Here is a 23,270-nt window from a genome sequence, read left to right as displayed (position 1 = left end):
GAAAGAAAGAAAATTACAAGCCAATATAACTGATGAACATAGAAAATCCTAAACAAAATACTAGTAAACCAAATTAACAATATATTAAAAGGATCATACACTACAATTAAGTGGGATTTATCCCAGGGATGTAAGGATTTTTCAATATCCACAAATCAATCAATGTGATTCATCACATTATAAGTTGAAGAAAATTAACAACAACCAAATGATCATTTCAACAGATGCAGAAAAAGCTTTTGACAAAATTCAGCACCCATTTATGGTAATAAACTCCCAGAAGTGGGCTTAGAGGGAACCTACCTCAACATAACAAAGGTTGTAAATGACAAACCTATAGCTAACATCGTACTGAACAGTGAAAAACTGAAAGCATTTCTTCTATGATCAGAAACAAGACAAGGATGTCCACTCTTGCCACTTTTATTGAACACAGTTTTACAAGTCCTAGCCACAGCAATCAGAGTAGAGAAAGAAATAAAAGGAATCCAAATTGGAAAAGAAAAACTGTCACTGTTTGCAGATGATTCTATACATAGAAAATCCTACAGATACTACCAGAAAACTACTAGAGCTCATCAATGAATCTGGTAACGTTGTAGGATACAAAATTCATACAGAGAAATCTCTTGCTTTTCTATACACTAACAACAAAAGATCAGAAAGAGAAATTCAAGAAACAATCCCATTTACCATCACACCAAAAAGAGTAAGACACAAAGGAATAAACGTATCTAAGAAGGCAAAAGATTTATATCCCCAAAACTATAAAACATGACAAAAGAAATGGAAGATGACACAAACATTTCCAATCCAAGAAAATCCTTGTTCTTGGATTGGAAGAATCGATTTGTCAAAATGACTATACTTCCCAAGGATATTTACAGATTCAATGAAATCTCTGTCACATTACCAATGGCATTTTTCAGAAAATTAGAAAAAAATTTTAAATTTGTATGGAAACACACACACACACACAAATAAATCAGATGAGTCAAAGCAATCATGAGAAAGAAAAAATGGAGCTGGAGGAGTCCGGCTCCATGACTTCAGACTATACTACTAAGCTACAATAATCAAAACAGTATGGTACTGGCACAAAAATAGAAACACAGAACAGGAGAGAAAGCCTGCTGGGCATATAAAAGCTATGTTTACACTACACCATAGTCTACTAAGCATTATGTCTAAAAAAAATGTAGGGGCTTCCCTGGTGGCTCAGAGGTAAAAATCTGCCTGCCAATGCAGGAGATATGGGTTTAATTCCTGATCTGGGGAGATCCCACATGACATGAAGCAACTAAACCTGTGCACCACAGCTACAGAGCCTGTGGTTCTAGAGCCCAGGAGCTGCAACTACTGAGCCCACATGCTGCAACTCACACACCCTAGAGCCCATGCTCTGTAACAACAGAAGCCACCTCAATGAGACTACAAAGCCACTACATACCACTAGAGAGTAGTCCTTGCTCTATGCAACTAGAGAAAAGCCTGTACAGCAATGAAGACCCAGCACAGCCAAAAATAAATAAAATAAATAAAATTTTAAAAATAAAAATCAATGCACTCACCTTAATTTAAAAATACATTTTTTGTGAAGAAATGCTAACCATTATCTGAGCCTTCAGCCACTCATAGTAGTAAAATCAAAGATCACTGATCAGAAATAATCATAAAAAACATAATAATGAAAAAGTCTGAAATATTGCAAAAATTGCCAAAATGTGACACAGAGACATGAAGTGAACACATGCAGTTTAAAAAATGGCATCAATAGACTTGCTCAATGCAGGGTTGTCAAAAAGCTAAATCTGTAAAGAATGTAATATTGTGAAGCACATAAAGAGGAGCAAAATTTTTAAAAGCATGCCTATAAATACTTGTCAGCCCAAGGTAAATTCAAATTTTCCTTCCTGGAACTTTCCTTTCTGGAACCTTCTTCCCAAATATTCTCCATCCGAAGTTAGTTAAATCCCCAGATGCTGAACCCACCCATATGGAGGGCTGACTGTACTTAGAAGTCATCCACTAATATATGGTAACTGAAGCTACAGAGAATGAATGAAATCATCCAGGAATAATGTGAACAGCAGAAGAGAATGAGAAAAAAAGTCACACAGGTAAGAATTATAAGTGAGAAGGATGTAGCAAATGGAAGGAAGGAGTTTTCATGGAAAAGTAATCAATAGTGTTGACTACCAAAGGGTTTACATAAGGTTTTAAAAACGTCCATTTGATTTGCGTCAATTGAGATGTCACTCATTTTCTTAAAATACTGAAAGAAAAAGGAAATATTAAACGTGTTTTCTCAAGGACAACAGAGAGCTAGTATTTCATATAAAAAGAAGCCAGCTCAAAAACAAGTGTCTAAAACCTGATGAAAGTCAAAGTGAAGTTATTCAGTTGTGTCCAACTCTTTGTGACCCCATGGACTGCAGCCTACCAGGCTCCTCAGTCCGTGGAATTTTCCAGGCAAGAGTACTGGCTGCTGCTGCTGCTGCTAAGTCGCTTCAGTCATCCGACTCTGTGCAACCCCATAGACGGCAGCTCACCAGGCTCCGCCGTCCCTGGGATTCTCCAGGCAAGAACACTGGAATGGGTTGCCATTTCCTTCTCCATGGGACTTTCCCAACCCAGGGATTGAACCCGAGTTTCCCGCATTGCAGGCAGACGCTTTACCGTCTGAGCCACCACGGAAAACCTGATAAGAGCATATCTAATAATGATATCAAAGGACACAAGCAGGAATTTAAAGACTCAATGCTAGAGCAAATGTGATCACCAATCTAACATTAACTCTTTTTCCACAGGATTATTATACATTGCTAATGAGAATATTAAATAACACAATCAACTTCAGTGGTCGCTTGGAATCGTCTAGCAAAATGTTAATAATTTGTGTAACAAGTGTCCATTTTCTAACCCGAAATTCTATACCTAAAAATTTATCCTGCAGAATGATATGTAGAAGATTACTCATTACAGCACTGTCTGAAGCGGAAAAAGACTGGAAATAACCCAACTATACATCAAGACACAACTTTATAGTATATCCATACAAACTACGTATCTGTGAAAAAAAAAAATTAGGATGTTCTGTATGTACTGATATGAAACTCTTTTGGATATAGATATATAAAGCAAAAAATAAAAGTACAGAAAAGTGTGAAGTTACTTTTGGTCTGTAAAAGCAGGAAAAATAGAACACTATTCATATTTCTTTGAATATAAATGAAGCATCTGGAGAGCTAAGAATCTAGAACAGTGGTTACCTACAGAGGAGATGGTGGACAGGACAGGATGGCGGAAAAGAATAAGACCTCACAGTTAACATTTTCATGGTTTATGAACCACGAGAATATATGACCAGCTCGAAAATTGAGCTAAAAAACGGTTTCAATTTTGAATGTAATGATTTCTAGACTCAAGATTAAAAGGTGACAGAAATAAATAGTAGAGTTTAAGCTTCTTCTATTTTCTCCGTGAAGCATCTGAGAGAATAAGGAGAAATGAAAAGGTTGAAAACGGTATAAGGAGCTAGAAGAAAACGACATATGAAACAGAAGCTGTAGAGAATGAAACTGGGAGCTTTGGAAAATACACTAGACATGACTAAGAATTCTACATATTAAAAAAAAAAAAGATATGTTGACCATGTTCAGTAAAATACGTGCCACCTAGAACTGTGTCATCTTGTGGAAAGAGGATATGTAAAAGTCATCTTTTAGGATAATTTACATAGGCACATGACATCATGAAGAAATGCCAAACCAGATCAATCCCTGATCCCTACCGCCCACCCCATTCTTTGTCACTGGTGTATTTCCAGAGCCTAGCACAGTGCCTGGCACAGGCTGACCCTCAAAAATTCAACAATTCAATAAATCCGTTAACTTTGGCCTTAAGGGAAATCAAGAAAGCAGCCCTTTGCATCAAAGTCAGAACAACGGAATTTGTCCTGTTTCTGTACGCTATTTTCAATATGCGAAGGGAGTGTCAGATTTACCGAGAAGACAAGGGAAAGAAGAGTCCCTCCGACCGAGATCATAAAGACTGCGTTTCCCGAACCCTCCACCTCTCAAAATCCCGGACTCCTTCCCAGCCTGGAGAATGTGGGTAAACGACTGGGGACGTGGTCCGACCGGCCCGGTAAAGTGAAAGAATGTTGGTCTCTCAGTCGCCTCCGACAGCAAGGACTGTAGCCTGCCAGGCTCCTCTGTCCATGGAACTCTCCAGGCAAATCTCTGGAATACTGGAGTGGGTAGCCATGCCCTCCCTCCAGAGGATCTTCCTCACCCAGGAATCCAACCCGAGTCTCCTGCATTGAAAGCAGATTCTTTATCGCCTGAGCCACCAGGGAAGCCCAAGAGGTACCCTGGATCGGGAAAGTGAAAGTGAAAGTGAAGTCGCTCAGTTGTGTCCGACTCTTTGCGACCCCATGGACTGTAGCCTGCACCAGGCTCCCCTATCCATGGCATTTTCCAGGCAAGAGTACTGGAGTGGGTTACCATTTCCTCCTCCAGGGGATCTTCCTGACCCAGGGATCGAACCCATGTACCCTGGATTGGGAAGGAGGCCACAAATCCTCCATTCGTTCAGCCCCCCATGTTTCCCCCCTTAGATGGCTCGCCGCGGAGTATTCTGAATGTTCACGTACCCTTGTGTGTGTCACACATACTGATTAACGGTTCACGACACTCTTAAAATCACAGACAGAATGGCCGAGCAGCCACACACACACACACACACACACACACACACACACACACACACACACGCGCGCGCGCGCGCGCGCGCGGCGTCAGGCGAAAGCACCTCTCCCAGAATACTCTGCGTCTTACACTGGAGGCGGGAGGGGCAGGGGAGGGAATATAAATTATGCGCCTGCGCAAAGCGTAGGTTAAGGTTTCCTAACGGCTAGAAATTCTGCACACTCGCAAATTGTAGGCGGACGCTTCAAGCTGTTTATATACGGGGAGGATCGCTCCTACACGCTTGGCCTCGGATATAGCCAATGAAAAGTTTTTGCTTTTTAGTGCTGTTACATAATGACACAAGGGTTCCTTGGTGGCTCAGCCATACAGAATCCGCCTGCCATGCAGGAGACGCTGGTTTGATCCCTGGGTCGGGAAGATCCCGTGGAGAAGGAAATGACTACCCACTCCAGTATTCTTGCCTGGAGAATCCCATGGACGGTGAAGCCTGGGGTCGCAAAGAGTCGGACACGACTGAAGCGACTGAGCACGCACGCATAATGACACATGGGGAAAAAGCCAAGAAGATGTACTAATAAAAGGTTTCTATTGTGGCTATAAGTCTGCGGCATTCGATTTTCAACTTTTTTTTTCCTCCTACTTCCAAAGACAAAACCCCGAAGATTTTAAAAATAAGATTTTTTTATTAGCGGGCAGTGCCAGCGGCGGGGCGCTGAAAAGCCTGAAAATGAACAGACCCTCACTCGCAAGCCTATTCCACCAACCCACTCTAGTCTTAAGTCCCCGATATCTTTATCTCAGCTTCAAATGGGTTCTTGGGCCATAGAGCCTTCATCGAGAGAACTCAGGCGATTAGACGCGGAAGAAATAGCTTCAGTGCGACGCTGACGAATGACAATTCTCAGATACTCCCGGCCTGTCCCTGTTGTTTCACCAGCCACTGTGCTCCTGCCCCAGGTGGCTCCGCCCCTTTGCCCTCTCCAGCATTAATTATGCTGCCCGCGCGCCTTGCTTGCAGACTGCTCTGCGGCTTCCTGCGGGGACCCACTCCCACGTAATACTCCCATGTAGTGCGCCACGACGTCCGGGAGACGCTCCTCGAGAGGAGATGCGCGGCCGACTCCTCCTCCCGGCACCCAGCGCCTGGGACGTGGCCTTCCCCGTGGCGCGATGGCGACTGGGGGTAACCCAAGAGGGGCTGACCTGGAGGAGAGTTTTCTGTTCCCCGAATGCGTCCAGGATTCGGAGCCAGAACTGACCCTCCAAGACTAGCTGTGGGAGCTGCAGCAGCGGCGGGAGGGGAAGGAGCGACAGCGGCAGCGGCGACGGCAGGAGAGGCGGCAGCAGAAGTTACAGGCCAGCCAGCAGGTGCTCCCGGCCCGTATGCCAAATACTGCTTAGTGTTGGTGCATCACCAGCGCGCCCTGCGCCTTCAGGTGAGCCAGGAACAGTTCCTGGAGGTGGTGAGCGCCGCTCTGCGGTGGCCGGAACCCGCCCTGGTGTTGTACAAGGTGGAGTTGCTGGATCTGCCCGACGTCCTGCTGCTGCACCTGCCCGGCCGGGTGGGCCCCAAGCAGCTGATCGTGCTGAGAAGCAAGGTGGACCTTATGCCCCAGGACACTCCCGACTACCAGCAGCGACTCCAGGAGCGACTGTGGGATGGCTATCGGCGCCGGGCTCTTGCCGCCCCGTGGCTACCGAAGGCCACAACATCTCAGCGGGCACAGGCCACCGGATGGGGAGGAGAATGAGAATGTTCCGTCCAAGATCCGCACGGTACTCAGAGCCGTGCGGCTTATCAGCGCCAAGACTGGCTATGGAGTTGAGGAGTTGATCTCCGCGCTCCAGCGCTCCTGGCGCTACCGCGGCGACGTCTACCTGGTTGGTGCCACCTACGCTGGCAAGTCAACTCTTTTCAGTACGCTTCTGGAGTCCGATTACTGGATCGCCAAGGGCGCTGAAGCTATCGACAGGGCCACCATCTCCCCTTGGGCTGGGTAGCCTTGGGGCACCCATCTCCTTCGTTTTCATAAAAGTTATAAGTCTGATCATGTTTCAGGCACCTAATTCTGTATCCTTCAATGTCCAGCAGGGGCTCGTGGGATGCTTCCGTCTAAAAAAATTCTCTCCCTACTTTGGTCACATTTCTCTTCCATATCAGCTTAGTGCTTGTAAATTCAGTATAGGTTGTAGTAACTTTTCAGTAGAAATAATTATAATACTCTGATGTTCAAGCCACTGTTCTAAACACTGAACCAGGGGACATGGTTCAGTGAACCAGGGGACAAAGCAGTGTCTGCTCTCTTGGAGGTTTCCCTTGTAGCTTTAGTCCTTTGTTTCTCCAGAAAATCCTTTACTCTCTACACCTCCTCCACTCCTGTCTTCCTCTTTATATCTTGAGTTTACTCATGAGAATACTATACAGATTTATTATTATTTACTTATTTCGGGTTGTGCTGGGTCTTTGTTGCTGTGTGTGGGCTTTCTCTAGTTGCAGCCAATGGGGACTGCTCTTCACGGCAGTGCAGGGGGCTTCTCTTGTTGATCACAGGCTCTAGGGTACATGGGCTTCAGTAGTTACCCCTCCCAGGCTCTAGAGCACTGGCTCAGTAGTTGTGGCGCACAGGCTTAGTTGCTCCACAGCATGTGAAATCTTCCCCGGATGGGGGATGGAATCCGTGTCCCCTGAATTGGTAGGTGGATTTTATCCATTGTACCACCAGGGAAGTCCCTACTATACAGATTTAACATTTGAATTCTTCACTAATGCGATATGATTTGTGGCTTTGTTGAGAAGAAACGTCAAATATGTGGCTTTAAGAAACATCTGTAATAATTGCAAAATAGGTGCTTCTAAGACCTTGTTTTTATTTCAGTTTTATATGGGTTGGTAGACTTGCATTGTATAAAATAAGTTCCTTCTTTCTTCCTTAAGGGAAACCAGTCAGCTTGGTTTACAGTTGTGGCTTCCAACTTTCTTCCTGTTTTGTTGGAAAAGGTGGATACTATATATCAGAAGAAGCACATGGGTTATACGCTACTGAAGGTGAGCCAACATGATTTGATGGTTGAATAGTTAGGTTAATACACCCTGGTAGTCCCACAGCCCTGATAAAAAGCCTTTGTTGGACAGAACCATCTTTGTTACACCATCAGCTAGCTCTCCCTGACCTTGTTCACCTTGAGGATTTTGGGTATAAAGTGAGATGGGCTCTGATAAGAAAGGGGATGTTGGATTGGACTGATCCCAGGATACTGACAGAGCTTTTCTCTAGGTGACACTGTCCAATATGGCAGCCTTATGTGGCTAAATAGCCAACATGTGGCTATTTCAATAAGTTAATTAAAATTAAATAAACTTTAAAATTTAGTTCTTTACTTGCACTAGCCACTTTTCAACTGCCCAGTGGTCACATCATTTCAAAAAGTTGCGCTGGATAGAGTGAGATGTTGGTTTTTCTCACAACTGGGTGATGCTCCTGACATGTAGTGGGTGGAAGCCAGAGATGATGCTAAACATAATGCATGCACAGGACAGCCCCTCACAACAGGGAATTATCTGGTTCACATGTGAGTAGTGCTGAGCTTAGAAGCCCTTGTCTGGGTAGAAAAGCTCTCCTCCCAGATTCTTAACCACAGACACTTAGAGACTATCGTACGTCTTCTCTCCTGCTTACTTGATCCTTCCTTTGACCTGTTAAGCAGTGTGAAAATTTCTCTGATCTTTCAAAAACAAAACAAAACTCAGTGTCCCACTCCTTCCTCTTCTTTACAATCAAGCTGACTTCTGCTCCTCACCTCCCATCCTCTGCAGTCCCTGCTGTGCCCTTTTTGTGCCACTGAAATTGTTCCAAGTTCACCAGAAACTGAATGGGGCCTATTTATAGTTCTTTAACCAGACCTGAATACACACTGTTGGCTAGCCTGTAGTGTATGATGGTTAAGATCACTGGAGCTAGGCTGGGTTCAAATCCTACTCTGCTCCACCACTTAGTGAAGCTGTGTGACTTTAGGCGAGTTTCCTTTACCTCTGTCTGTTGTGACCACACCATGAGGTTGTGGAGAAAATCCAGTGCCAGGGCACCGCTGTCACTGCTGTGTAAGTGTTTGTGGTGATGAGGAGGGGGTTGGGACATAGCTCCTGCAAAAATACCAGGTGCATCCAATGCAGATGTGATTTACATTAATGAATGCTCATACAACTAAAAATAGGTCAAAATGCACACCCGCCTTTCAACCAGGATAAAACCAACCTGACTTCAGAAGCAAATGCTTCTTTCTCTCTGGACTAAAAAAGCCAGACTGAAATTAAGACTCCATTGAAATAAGTGGCCTAAAGTTGATGCTCCAGACACATGTAGGATTTGAGGGGAAGGCTCCACCTTCATGCATCTGTGTAGTCTTCAGGGTGGACTCACTGATGCTTCTCAAAGCGACACCCAGGCTTCTCTCCCCTTGTAATACAGTTTCTTGGGCCACTCTGCCTCCTCCTTGCCTTCTGGTTTCCATTCATCTCCCAAGTCAAAGTCAGTCCTGTCTCCTAATCATCACTGAGACCAGCCTCACAGTCCAAACTGTAGCCTGCTTTCTGAGATTATGAGGTATAATGTAGACTCGTTTTATTGTCTTCCTCCCACCCCTACCCCACTACAGCTGTAGTTCTCAACCAGGCTTGACTCTTACCACAAGGCAACATTTGGCAAAGCCTGGAGACAGTTTTGGTTTTCACAACCTGATGGACACTGAGTAGAGGCTGCTAAAGGTCATGCAGTACACAGGACAGCCTCCTCCGACAAAAAATTATTCAGCCTAAAAGGTCAATAGTGCTGAGGTTGACAAACCCTGCACTACACAAATTTTTCCAAAATACAAAGCAGGTCAAGTATTATGTTTTATTCTTTTCTCTTTCCTGCATATAATTCCTTGTTAGTTCCACATTACTGAGAGAAATCTCAACTGATAGCCTCATCACTATTACACACACACACACATACACCTAACATACTCTACACACTTAAACTACAGTTCTCTGAACTCATCATCCTTTTTCCAGTTTTTTGTCTGTACATGATTCTAACCCACAATACCTTTTCACTGAGTACTCTATTTTTCAAAATTCTGCTCATGTTTTCCTTGACCAAATCACATTAATTACTCTCTTCACAACCATAGTACTTAATAGAGGACTCTCATCACTTTTCTTACCCTACAAATTATTTACTTGCTACTTCCACCTTCTGATTTCCTGTGGGATCAGGGACCATATTGTAACATCTTTGTGTCCTTAGTGCTAAACACAGAGAGATCTATTAATACTTCCAATACATGGAAACACTTGTAAACACAGAGCTGAATCTTACCCATTTGCCATGTACCCTTCAATTCTAGTGAGGTAGGGAGCAACTTCTGTCTAGCTAGGCCTGTAAGAAAGGTGTTTGGAAGGTTGTTGCCTTAATTGCCCAGTTACTATGTCTAAAGCTTTATGGAGGGCTGTCAAAACAGTGTAAGCTAATAAAACAAGATTCTGCTGTCTGGAGGTGACCACCAGATGGATGCCATGGGGCCCTTGTCACTGGGATCTGTAGGTTTCATCCTGTCACAGAGCTCCTGGCCTTTTCATTTGATCTAGAAATGATTGAGGGTCTTTATCAATATTTTAATGTTTAAAAGGGTTTTATTATTGATACCTATACAGTACTATTGTATCAGTGCCTTACTTAATATTAGAGTTATCAGGGGTTTCATTTGAATTTCCAAATAACTTCATCTCTCCCAGTGGAAGGTTCCAATGGGTGGAGAAGAAAGAATGGCGGGATTTCCTCCTCTTATTGCTTAAGACATCACATTAGATGAAGGATTTGAGGAATCTGAAGCAGTGGCTGACATCAAGTTCTCCTCTGCAGGTAATTTTACACCAAGCACTTTTCAAAAGGGGAATAATGTAGCCTTCCTGATGTTTTGGGCTTCCCTGGTGGCTCAGACGGTAAAGAAACTGCCTTCAGTGTGGGAGACCTGGGTCCATCCCTGGTTCAGGAAGATCCCCTGGAGAAGGAACTACCAACCCACTCCAGTATTCTTGCCTGGAGAATCCCATGGACAGAGAAGCCTGGTGGGTTACAGTCTACATGGTCCCAAAGAGTTGGACACGACTGAGCGACTAACACATACACACTGATGTTTAGCATATTTTTATAGTTGTGTATAAAAATATCTATTTTATGCATTAAAATATGCATGTATATGTTGCCTTAACCGACATTAACTGAAAATTTTAATAAATACATGCTAGATTATTCATAAGATGCAACCTACTCTGAAAATGAATCTGTACATTTTCACAAATGCATTGTATGCTTTAAAAAAAAAAATGGAGTGAGACAGCAGTAGCTTCCCTTGGGTCTCCACCTGGAGCTGTGTTTGGTGTTTTTAATAGGATGGTTGCTAACACCATCTGTATTCTGTTGTGTGCCTACATAGGTTGGGTAGCAGTGAGCCCAAAGTTTAAGGACTGCACCTCTGATGCTATATACCTCAAGGGACAGTTCTGACATTGTACAATCTGCAGAAAAAGAAAAAAAGATAGCTGTATGAAGCTGACCTGTTCACACTGAAGATCAACTATATAGAATATACTGTGTACATCACATTGCATTTTATTAAATATTGCTATAATAAAGCCCCTTCACCCTTTTTAAACTACCAAGGACCATGCCTCTTTTTAATGAATTGAGTTTGTAAACACATTTTTTTTAGTAGGGCATGTACATGTGCGTATCTGTGATTCAAAAATACCTAAAAAGGAGTTCTGTTACATTCAGGTTTCTCCCACTAGTATTTGTTATTGAGACCAGATGGCATTTCTTATTTAGAATCTAAAGAGCAGCTTAGCAGTTGGTGTAAGAGAAAATGGCAGAAAGTCAATGTCTCCAAAATACACTGGCTTAAATGAAAGAGAAATGAGTAAGTGGCTGTGCTTCAAGTAGTCAGCCAAACACCCAACAGTGGAACACTCCATGGCTTCCCTCTCTGGGTCTAAGGTGGTTGCTCAGGTTGTCATCCTTACACAGCAATGAGAAAAAGAGAGTAAAGAGCACGCAGTTACCTTACTGAAAAAAAGGGAAAAGCTGGAAGTTGCCCACATCACAGTGTCCAGTGGGCAACAGTTCCATGGCCACACCCCTCCATGGGGAAGCTGGGGGATGTAGACAGAAATGCGGAGTCAGATTTTTATTACTAAGGGAAGAAACAGTGAAAGAAATCTGGAAAACAAGTAGAAGTTTCCCTTACGTTATCTAAACGTACCCAAACATCTTAGAAAATGATTTATATCTTTTTGGTATCTGAGATCTATTCTGCAAGGATAAAGCACTTCCACTATTTTCTCAGCATTTGCCTGTAAACACTGTACATAAAACACTACACCAGTCAGAAGTCTGTACCTTTATGTATTCTTAGTTGAGTAAGTGGCATTATAGCTGTGGACAATGAATTGGTGAGTCAAGTCCCAGGTCCCAGTGTTGAGATAAACGCTCATGGAGTAGGCTGGCCTGAAATGCAGATCCATGAACTTCCTGTAGACTCAGGTTTACCATGAACTTAATACTCCAGGTTCTCTGTCAACAGGTACACTCTAGCCCCCTTCTCACTAAGTTAAGTCATTGTTGGATAAATGGTATTTTAAAATGAAACTGGTTAAAAAAACAACAACAACAACAAAAAACTTCATAGATCTCACTTTCATCATGTTTCAAAGTGAATACTATTGGCATATTGGGGAAGGTGGTACTATATGTGCATCCTTCGTCCCTAGATACTAAACACTAGCATGTAACATAAATGCCCTGACCCATTACTCACTGTGACATTGGAGAGCCCCCCTGGCATTTCCAGACCCACCCTCTAGAGGGTGGTGGCTTCCCACGTTGAGAAAATGATAGTTGATTTCTATTTTGGAGAGAATGAAATACTGTTAACTTTACAAGTTAAAATTGTGACCATTATATTTCTATGTACTGTTCATAGTTTGTAGCTTAGTCCTGAATCTAGACAAGAAGATAATATGGTAAATGTGCATTTTAGAAAAATACAGAACCCAAAAACTGATGCTGTTATTTACCTGAAAACTTACAGGCTTTTAGACATCTTGACAAAGATTCCATTTTTAAATGTTCAAAGTTTATATCCTCAGGTTTCTCTTACTTCTAATATTCAATGGTTATGGTTAGATTGAGGCATATCCAAGTGTTCCAAGGTATCTTGCTAAGTTTCAAACAGTAAAATTTACTAGGTAAATTTCAGTTTCACTGGTTGTGTTAGTTAATCTCTTTGGGTCTTCATTTTCTCATCTATAAAATGAAGGAATGACACTAAATATTTCTCAGTCCTTTCTATGATTCTCAGCAAAAGCAGACAGGAAAGCCAAGAAAGGTTGGTTACAAGACCTCAGATGAAAAAGGCTGTCTGAGCATAGACAGTGGAGACGGTGCTAGGATTCGTTATTAATTTATAACACATTCAGTCAACCTAGTGCAGCCCAGAATGATAGCCCAGTTGCTCTATCCAATTGATCCAGTGTGGATTTGCTTTAAGAAAGTTCTCTTACTGTGTTGGCTTCCGAGCATTAGCCAGCTAACTGATACTTCCTAATCCACTGATCTCAGGATGAAGACTGACTTTCTGTCTCTAATCATTTATACTGTGGCAGCACCCAGCAATCAGGAGAGTAGATATTAATGGCAAGGTGTCAGGACAGCCCCTCATGTCCACAGAACAGGGGTTGTTTTGAGGGACTAGAAAATGATTAAGCAAATTTTATACTAGTTCGTTTACTTGGTTCTGCAGACTTGTGTTCAGCATGTCACCTCTTTTGTATTCATGACACTGTAGAAGTAAAAATGTGCAAAGAGCTTTTTGACTTCTGTGATATTAAATGCAGTTTTATCTTTTTAAAGTTCCATTATCTTTTCTCCCTTCTAAAACACAGCATTTTCTTCAAAGTTTCTGAGACAAAGTGATGTTTAACACATTTTGTTTTTCATCACCATAACCAGCAAGCCCTACCCATCACTGGGGCTTTACTGTGTAGTTCCCCAGTGTCCTATTTGTCTCTGTTACTTGCAACACGTCCCATGACAACGGAAAAGTGCAGCACAGACACAATCCTGTGTGCTTGTGCTTCTTGCTCACTCACTCTCTGCTAAATGGAAATCAAGGCTGGTTTCCTGCAGATGACTAACTTGGAGCTCCAGTGGCGCCAGACATGGCAGACCTCTTATTGCTTCACAGAGTAGGCACCCTGTGCTCCAGCTGAGGTGAGCTGTTTTGTAGACGACCTCTGATCATTTACCCTGGCTTCCCTCCCACCTGGCTGTGTCTTATGAACCAATAATCATTTCCATTCTTTCTCAGACTGCTCCATTTTCTCCTGCCTGCTCTCCTCCCTGAGGGATTGTTTTCTCTCAAATGTCAAAGAGTGACTCTTAAACAATAAGAACAGACTTCGGGCTCGTGTGAACCCAACAGCACCTCTGCCTGCTCTTAATGTCTCTGTCCTGTTGTCTGTCCCACTGATGCCTGGTAGTGGATGGGAATGGCTCAAGATTAGTATTTTAACATCATATAGGAACGATGCTTCACTTCATACCTTCATGTCAAAGACCATCAATATTTTCTCATTTAGAACAGAAGTTTCATGATCTGAATATTTTTAGGTCTGCTGCTGCTGCTGCTAAGTCGCTTCAGTCGTGTCGGACTCTGTGCAACCCCATAGACAGCAGCCCAACATGCTCCCCCGTCCCTGGGATTCTCCAGGCAAGAATACTGGAGTGGGTTGCCATTTCCTTCTCCAATGCTTGAAAGTGAAAAGTGAAAGTGAAGTCGCTCAGTCGTGTCTGACTCCTAGCGACCCCATGGAGTGCAGCCCACCAGACTCCTCCATCCATGGGATTTTCCAGGCAAGAGTACTGGAGTGGGGTGCCATTGACCATCCTTAAAAAACCCACATCTTCGAGCCGCAGGTTCCTGTTTTTCAGAAGCTTCCTTTTGCTTCTCAAACAATTCTCAGAATTTAACCTGGTGGAAGCACTTGGCTGTAGTATTCTCACTGGTAGGTATAAGATGATGCTTAATCACAGATACTATCAGTACCTCTGGCCAGGAACATTGGTAGAGCTGAGAAAACTGAGGCCAGACACACACACACACACACACACACACACACACATGTGCTAGAGACCACATCATCAGGTGATTTTGAACATGAGAGATTACCAAAATTCTTCCTAAGTCTTCAGTAAGTCCCTGGAAAACAGCCAGCATGAATGAATTAGGAAAAAGAGAGAACTTTTTTGTTTTGGCAGTTGGTTTTGCCTTCCCTAAAAAATAGCAAGACAGGAGAATTAAATTTGCTTAGTAGCACTGATACTTTTCTAGTGTTTCTTCCTATCCTGCCTAAAGACAGAACCTCAGGACAGTTGTATTTGAGGCTATTCACAGAAATGGGAATACCAGACCACCTGACCTGCCTCTTGAGAAACCTATATGCAGGTCAGGAAGCAACAGTTAGAACTGGACATGGAACAACAGACTGGTTCCAAACAGGAAAAGGAGTATGTCAAGGCTGTATACTGTCACCCTGTTTGTTTAACTTCTATGCAGAGTACACCATGAGAAACGCTGGGCTGGAAGAAGCACAAGCTAGAATCAAGATTGCTGGGAGAAATATCAACAGCCTCAGATATGCAGATGACACCACCCTTATGGCAGAAAGTGAAGAGGAACTAAAAAGCCTCTTGATGAAGGTTAAAGAGGAGAGTGAAAAAGTTGGCTTAAAGCTCAACATTCAGAAAACGAAGATCATGGCATCTGGTCCCATCACTTCATGGGAAATAGATGGGGAAACAGTGCCAGACTTTATTTTTCTGGGCTCCAAAATCACTGCAGATGATGACTGCAGCCATGAAACTAAAAGACGCTTACTCCTTGGAAGGAAAGTTATGTCCAACCTAGATAGCATATTGAAAAGCAGAGATATTACTTTGCCAACAAAAGTCCATCTAGTCAAGGCTATGGTTTTTCCAGTAGTCATGTATGGATGTAAGAGTTGGACTGTGAAGAAAGCTGAGTGCCGAAGAATTGATGCTTTTGAACTGTAGTCTTGGAGAAGACTCTTGAAAGTCCCTTGGACTGCAAGGAGATCCAACCAGTCCATTCTAAAGGAGATCAGTCCTGGGTGTTCTTTGGAAGGATGATGCTAAAGCTGAAACTCCAGTACTTTGGCCACCTCATGCGAAGAGTTGATTCATTGGAAAAGACTCTGATGCTGGGAGGGATTGGGGGCAGGAGGAAAAGGGGACGACAAAGGATAAGATGGCTGGATGGCATCACCAACTCGATGGACGTGAGTCTGAGTGAACTCCGGGAGTTGGTGATGGACAGGGAGGCCTGGCGTGCTGCAATTCATGGGGTCGCAGAGTCGGACATGACTGAACTGAACTGAACAATTACTATGATCATATGATAACCCATAGAGCGCCTATTTCTTTATAGTCTTTTAATACTATGAATAGATCTTATTTAAACATGTACAATGAGCCTGGCACTTTTAAGCACTTTACATTAACTGAATCCTTACAACAACACCATGCTGGAGGTATTGTTATTACCTGCATTTAGAGATTGCAAGCTAAGGTTCATGTAATTAGCCCAGAATTAAGGCGTGATGGATCTGTGATGCCAAACAAACCCAAGCAGTTGTGCTCCAGCACCTTGTGGGTTTAATTATACAGTAAAACTTCATTTTTTCCCCTTCTGATGTACAGTTCTCTGTATTTTAATATATGTATAAGCTCATTAACCACCATAATAAAAATACGTAACAGTTCTAACAGCACCCAGTTTTATAATCACCACACAACAGTCCCTGTATATACTAGAATCCATCTCAAATCTAAAGGTGAGAACTTTTCAACCTTAGGAGGGACACATCTCAGAAAAGCAACCCATTTTGAAGATCTCAAAGGTAGTGCCACTTAATTCTCTCTTTAGCTTCCTTTGAATCCTCCCATATACAATTCCAGCCTAAGAATATTCCTCAGAGCTAGCATGTGAGTGTGAGATGGGCTGCACCCTTGCTAACTTCAGCAGTGGTGTCCAAACTGTGTCCCACTGTGAATTCTGTGCTGTCTTACCATCTCAGACAGTTTTAAATCGAAAGTGCTTCCATGACTGGCTGGGAATCTTTACACATTGCTAGTGAGCTTTGCCAAGTACCACGGACAGATCACAGCATGAGTGGAGATCCTGACTCACAATTCTGATTAACAGGAAATTACACACACAGGAAATTTGGAATGCAAATACACAAAGAAATACACCAGTAAACTATCCTAAAAAAGAAACTGATTTAAAAAAACTAGTGGTCTCTATTTCTTCACATATCAAATAGCTTCAAAACATTAAAAAAATTAATTTGGCCTTAAAATTGTTTAAAAATGGCCTTGCCTTTCTCTTTGACCACTCATCCTGTTTCCTATCCCTTTTCATATCTTACTTTCACTAAAAGGGGATCTTAGTGGCACAACTAGAAGCCTTTTATTATCTCCAGTTTTCTCAACGTTTAACATCTAGCTGGAAGAGATTTGTCACTTTCTATCATTCACTTTAAGGTTAAATATTCAACAGGAAGAAAAAATTGGAGAAATGGTGACTACTTTCCTTTAAATACCAGATAGTATATTTTATTGAAATACTTAAGGAAAATGTCTTTTTCACTGGATGAAAAAACTATTATGTAAATTAATTCCAAGAAATAAGCACAACATTTATAGCATGGGAAATTGGATGAGGTTGCTCAACAAAGGAAAACAATGCTTAACAGTCCCATTTACTAACTCACTAATTCAGCATGGGTTCAGAAAGTTCTAGGTACAGTTGCTCATTTGTCAATTGGAAATGCTTCTTTTAAAACTACATTGAGGGCATAAATTAGGTTTGTATCTACACTTGTTGCTGAGTAACTAACCACCCCAAAGCAATGACTTTAAACAAGCTTTGCTCTGATTCTTCGTTGTTGTTCCATCACTAAGTTGTGTGTCTTTGCAACTCCATGAACTGCAGCCTGCCAGGCTTCCCTATTCACTATCTCCTGGAGTTTGCTCAAATGACTGTCGACTGAGTCGGTGATGCCATCCAACCATCTCATTCATATCCGTTGCCGAGTGACTAACCACCCCAAAATTTAGTGACTTGAAACAAGCTTTGTTCCAATTCTTTGGTCTGGCAGTTTAATCTGGGCTCAGATCAGTGGTTCTTACGCTCTACGGGTCATGCATTTGCAGACCTCACTCCCATGTCAGCAACTTCAGCTGGGATGGCTGTTAGCAGCTGGGAAGCCTGGGTCTTTTCCCATGGCTCACTCTACCTAGGATCTCATCCTGAAGTAGGCCAGTTCAGGCTCGTTCACAGGTGATGATGTTCAAAAACAGATGAGTTTTTGAACAGTTACAAGGCTGAAGCTCACAATTGCACAATGTCACACTGCTGTATTCTATTGGTCAAAGAAAGCTGCAGTGGCAGCAGAGACTCAAGGTGATGGGAAAGGCTGCCAAGAATCTGTAGCCATTTTCATCCACCACAAGGTTTCAGCATGTTCATCACCTTGAGGAAAACACAGTATAACATGCTGAGAGTCAATTACTAGGTAGGTTGATAAGAAGTCCAGGGTCCCTGAGGAGGAGAAAGGGGTCTAGGGCTCTCAAGGAGAGGACAAACGTTTTTTTCCACATTACTTTGTCTTAGTGAATACAACAATGTCTTGCATATTTTAATTTCATGGCTGCAGTCACCATCTGCAGTGATTTTGGAGCCCCCAAAATAAAGTCTGCCACTGTTTCCATTGTTTCCCCATCTATTTGCCATGAAGTGATGGGACTGGATGCCATGATCTTTGTTTTCTGAATGTTGAGTATTAAGCCAACTTTTTCGCTCCCCTCTTTCATCAAGAGCGTCTTTAGTTCTTCGCTTTCTGCCATAAGGGTGGTGTCATCTGAATATCTGAGGTTACTGATATTTCTCCCAGCAATCTTGATTCCAGCTTGTGCTTCATCCAGTCCAGCATTTCTCATGACGTACTCTGCATATAAGTTAAATAAGCAGGGTGACAATATACAACCCTGACGTACTCCTTTTCCTATTTGGAACCAGTCTGTTGTTCCATGTCCATGCTACAGTAATCAAAACAATATGGTACTGGCACAAAAACAGAAACATAGAACAGGAGAGAAAGCCTGCTGCGCATATAAAAGCTATGTTTAGCTTCTGGTTAGATATTATGAACTGGTTAGACATTATGATAGAGTGAAGGCTGCTTAAAGAGTACCCTCTTTATCATGTTAATATAAATAACAATTATAAATTGAGAACCTTCAGATTAGGCTGAAATCCTTTTCACCACCACTCCTAGTTGCTCCATTTACCACAGCATCCATCTGCCCACGTAATATTCTTCACTTAATCAGAAAAGCAGTGTGGCACAGATCTGCCACACTGTGTGACACTAGGCAGTTTGCTTGTCTGCAGGAAGCAAAGTGGGAATACCAACCTACTTCTTGGGGATGTTGAGAGGATTAAGAGGTAATGCAATGTGCTCAGAAGAGTGCTTGATATTTAGGACTCCTCCTGCATGTTCATGTGAGATCTCCAGTTCCCTGCAAAATGCTTCCCAATTATTTCCAGGTATCCCTAAGGGTGGATCACATGGATCATGAATAAGGCTAGCCTACTCATATGTGAAGTCAGCCAGTCCATTCCTCTCCAACAACAGCTCTCTTTAATTTCACACTCCTGCACACAGGCCACAGAGCAGAAACATGCAAGTCTCACCACTGCACTGCTGCCACGACTAACCTGCAGAAAATTCGTGTTCATTACTACCTCTACCAAAGAGGCTAGCTCAGTACTAACACAGCAGTGCAGATTCCTGCCCTTGGCTCCCTCCAGTCCCTGGGTAATGCAATCACTATAGCTGCCTCTGCTCCTGTTAACTGCAAGGCCCCATGCTTGCTACTAGGTAAACTTCTCTGCCTTACTCTCCATATATGTAAGATGTGCTGTATCACATCAGAAAATCCTTTCTTCTTCCATGCAGATAAAAATCCTGCTGGCATCCCCACACTAGTTCACCAGAAATGGCAAAATTCCAGCTACTATTGTAGCTCATGCTCAAGCAGGGACCTCTATCTTAATTTGCAGCTGATAGCTCAGTTGGTCAAGAATCGGCCTGCAATGCAAGAAACCCTGGTTTGATTCCTGGGTTGGGAAGATCAGCTGGAGAAGGGACAGGCTACCCACTCCAGTATTCCTAGGCTTTCCTTGTGGCTCAGCTGATAAAGAATGCGCCTGCAATATGGGAGTTTTGGGTTCCATTCCTGGGTTGGGAAGATCCCCTGGAGAAGGGAAAGGCTACCCAGTTTTCTGGCCTGGAGAATTTACTTAGCTTAGAAGGGTATCCCCCACTACCAAATAGGGTAAAGTGAGTAACTCAGCACATGAAACAAGAACTTAGGTCTATGGGGGGAAAAAAGCTGCTCTTGATAGAGAATACCAGTTACCATACAAGTTATGTAACTGATTTAAGCAAAAATCAGTAGATGCTAAAATCAATGGGAGTGTTGAAGAATAAGATAGTTTCATTGTATCATCCCACAGAATTATAAAGGGAAAAAATAACTTTGCAATGGAGAAATATGATGGACAACACCTTAATCAAATAATAGAAGTTAAAACACCGATAACAGCATCATGTCTCTTCTGATGTAATGTACCAGTACTTACTATTCCTGCCAAGATGCATGACCTGATGTGAAGCAGGAGGAAACAATTACAATACTCCAAATAAGGAACATTCTTTAAACAGCTGGCATGCACTCCTCAAACTCTTAATGTTGTAAAGGACAAAAGCTATGGAGTTGTTTCCAATTAAAGAAAACTGACAACCAAAGGTGATGAGGGATTAGGAGCAGGGAGGCTGTTAAAGGTTAGTATTTCATGTGGCACACTTTGAACACAGACTGTGGGTTAAAGACTACACTAATCTTCAAAGAAGGAATTACCTGGTAGTTCAAATGGTAGTCTGCCTGCAATGTGGGAGACCGGGTTTGATCCCTAGAGAAGGAAATGACAACCCACTCCAGTATTCTTACATGGAAATTCCCATGGATGGGAGAGTCTGGCAGGCTACAGGCCATGGGTCACAAAATGTCAGACATGACTGAGTGACTTCACAATGCTTAAAGTCCTGAATTTCATCATTATAATATAATTGTATAAGAGAATGCCCTAATACAAATTGAAGTATTCAGAGATGAAGAGGTATGCTTGCAACTTAATTTCTGGGGTTCCACTACATACTGCGTACATACTAGAAAGGAAGTATGAATGGTGGATCCCAAAGGGGTATACAAGATTTCACGGTATACTATTCTTGCAATTTCTTTGTAAGTCTTAACTTTTCTCAAGCTAGTTTCTTAACAAAATCTCTTTCTCAAGACTTGCTATTTCCTGCTACATTGACTTTCTAATGCATTCAGAAAAATATCCTACTCTATGAACAAAGAGATTTCTGCATTATCAAAACCTTAAAATTACAACTACTACTGAATATTAATTAGATGAAATCAAGGAAACGTACACATACGCACCACAAAACACCACCCACACAATTATTCTTGTCCTGGGCAATTAACAACTATTTGCCCTTCTAAGGGCCAGATACTATTTTAGGTGCTTGAGCAAAGCAATGAACACAAAAGCATTCTTATGGACACTACAATATAATTGAGTAAAGTTGTGGATATGGTTGTTCAGTCACTAAGTCACTGAGTAAAGTAGTGGACACAAAAGCCCACATACCATTTTAACATTAAACTCTACTATTTTACAAGACACATTAAGACAAGTAGGTGGATTATACAACTTACTCATGTCAAATAAAGGAAGGACTTTATATATGTAAGGATATTTACTCTCTTATCTAGTGGAAAAAGTCTTAACACTAAAACTATATCCCAAGCACTAGACTAAGTGCTCAGTAAGTATTGAACATTCAAACCCACTCTACAGATACAAGGACCACATTACCCCATTTTCAGGATGAAGAAACAGGTTTAATAAAGTCAAAAATTATTTGCCCAATTACAATCATAAGGAAGAGAGGCCTATTGTGAACACAACTCTAACAAGGGCCACAGAGCACTTAATACAGTGAACATCAAAATCCTTTTAAAAGGCAATTTTGGGTAACTAGTGGGAAGGTGCTGTATAGCATAGGGAGCTCAGCTAGAGGGGTGGGATGGGGCGCATGGGAGGGAGGGTCAAGGAGGGGATGAATGTATACATATAGCTGATTCACATGGTTGTACAGCAGAAACTAACATTAAAAAGCAATTATCCTCTGATTAAAAAAAAAAAGGGCAATTTCATAACACTGAAACTTCCCCTTAGTACTGATTACTAAAGATCAGTACATTGTTCTTACTATTATTATTAATAGCATCTTTGCCAACCTGCTTTTATGGAGCTGAAGATAAAAGCTGTGAGGTAACACTGGAGGGGAGCTCATAATACTGTACCATTAACTCTGCCTACAAACTAGGGTCAAGCCCTTAGTGAGACCATGGGCAGAATCCAAGAATGGCAAGAGGTTAAACAAATGATACAAGTAAAAAATTATAACAGAGTGAACCTCTGAGAAAGGAATAGCAAAGGACAGGAGAAACACACTTGTAACCAAATACACTGATAACTTAAAGGTAACAAACTAAGTCACACATCAATAACATTTATATATTCATGATAAATTCCCCATATATCCTTGCATCATGCAGAAAACTTTGTATTCCTGTTATTAATTCAACCATGCCAATATAATAAATGCTTGAAAATTCATTTTTCTTTTTGCTGATAAAGTCTTACAGGAGAAAGGTGAACTGCTCATCAATTCAACAAGGAAAATCCATTCTTTTCTGATTCATGATCTTATAGGTCATCTGATGAATCAAGACAAAATGCAATCCAGTTGTTCTGATGTTTCTCCAACTTGTTCTCCCTCTTCTCTAAAGGCCACAGAAATATCTAAGCCTTCAACATACAGCACAACTGTATATTTCTACTAACAAAGGAAACAGAATCTTACTAGAATATGGCTTATCTGTTTTTCATGGGTTTCATATTCTCAGATTTCCACTGAATACAGTAAAATCCTTAAACTAGTGAACATTCAATGTAACTTCTAATTTTCTCTTCAGTACATCTTTTCCCAATCATGAGTCAAAATTAGTATCAGGCTTGCAACTGTGATGGGGCATGTACATTAAAACTATAAAAGGGACCTATAGTTGGAAAGAAATTACTATGGAAAATCTATACATCGTCTGCAGGTTTTTTTCTCCCTGACCTTCAGCTCCACCTCCCAGAAAACAAATTATAGAAAGAAAGGCTTGAAAGTACTACCCACTGGGACTGTTAGCCCAAAGGACAATGTCTGCCACAATCTTTCTA

General features: G+C 42.0%; 1 protein-coding gene and 1 pseudogene across 1 annotated transcript in view; one reads left to right on the top strand and one right to left on the bottom strand.

The window, feature by feature from the left end:
* The window catches only part of LOC133249587 (RE1-silencing transcription factor-like), a 147,654-nt gene that overhangs the window by 112,063 nt on the left and 12,321 nt on the right, over positions 1 to 23,270 (bottom strand). The gene's annotated exons all lie outside the window — the stretch shown is intronic.
* Positions 4,659 to 11,414, top strand: LOC133249589 (nitric oxide-associated protein 1-like; annotated as a pseudogene).

Source organism: Bos javanicus, chromosome 6 (assembly GCF_032452875.1).
Source record: "Bos javanicus breed banteng chromosome 6, ARS-OSU_banteng_1.0, whole genome shotgun sequence".
Taxonomy (NCBI): Eukaryota; Metazoa; Chordata; class Mammalia; order Artiodactyla; family Bovidae; genus Bos; species Bos javanicus.
This window is presented reverse-complemented; position numbering and strand designations above follow the sequence as displayed.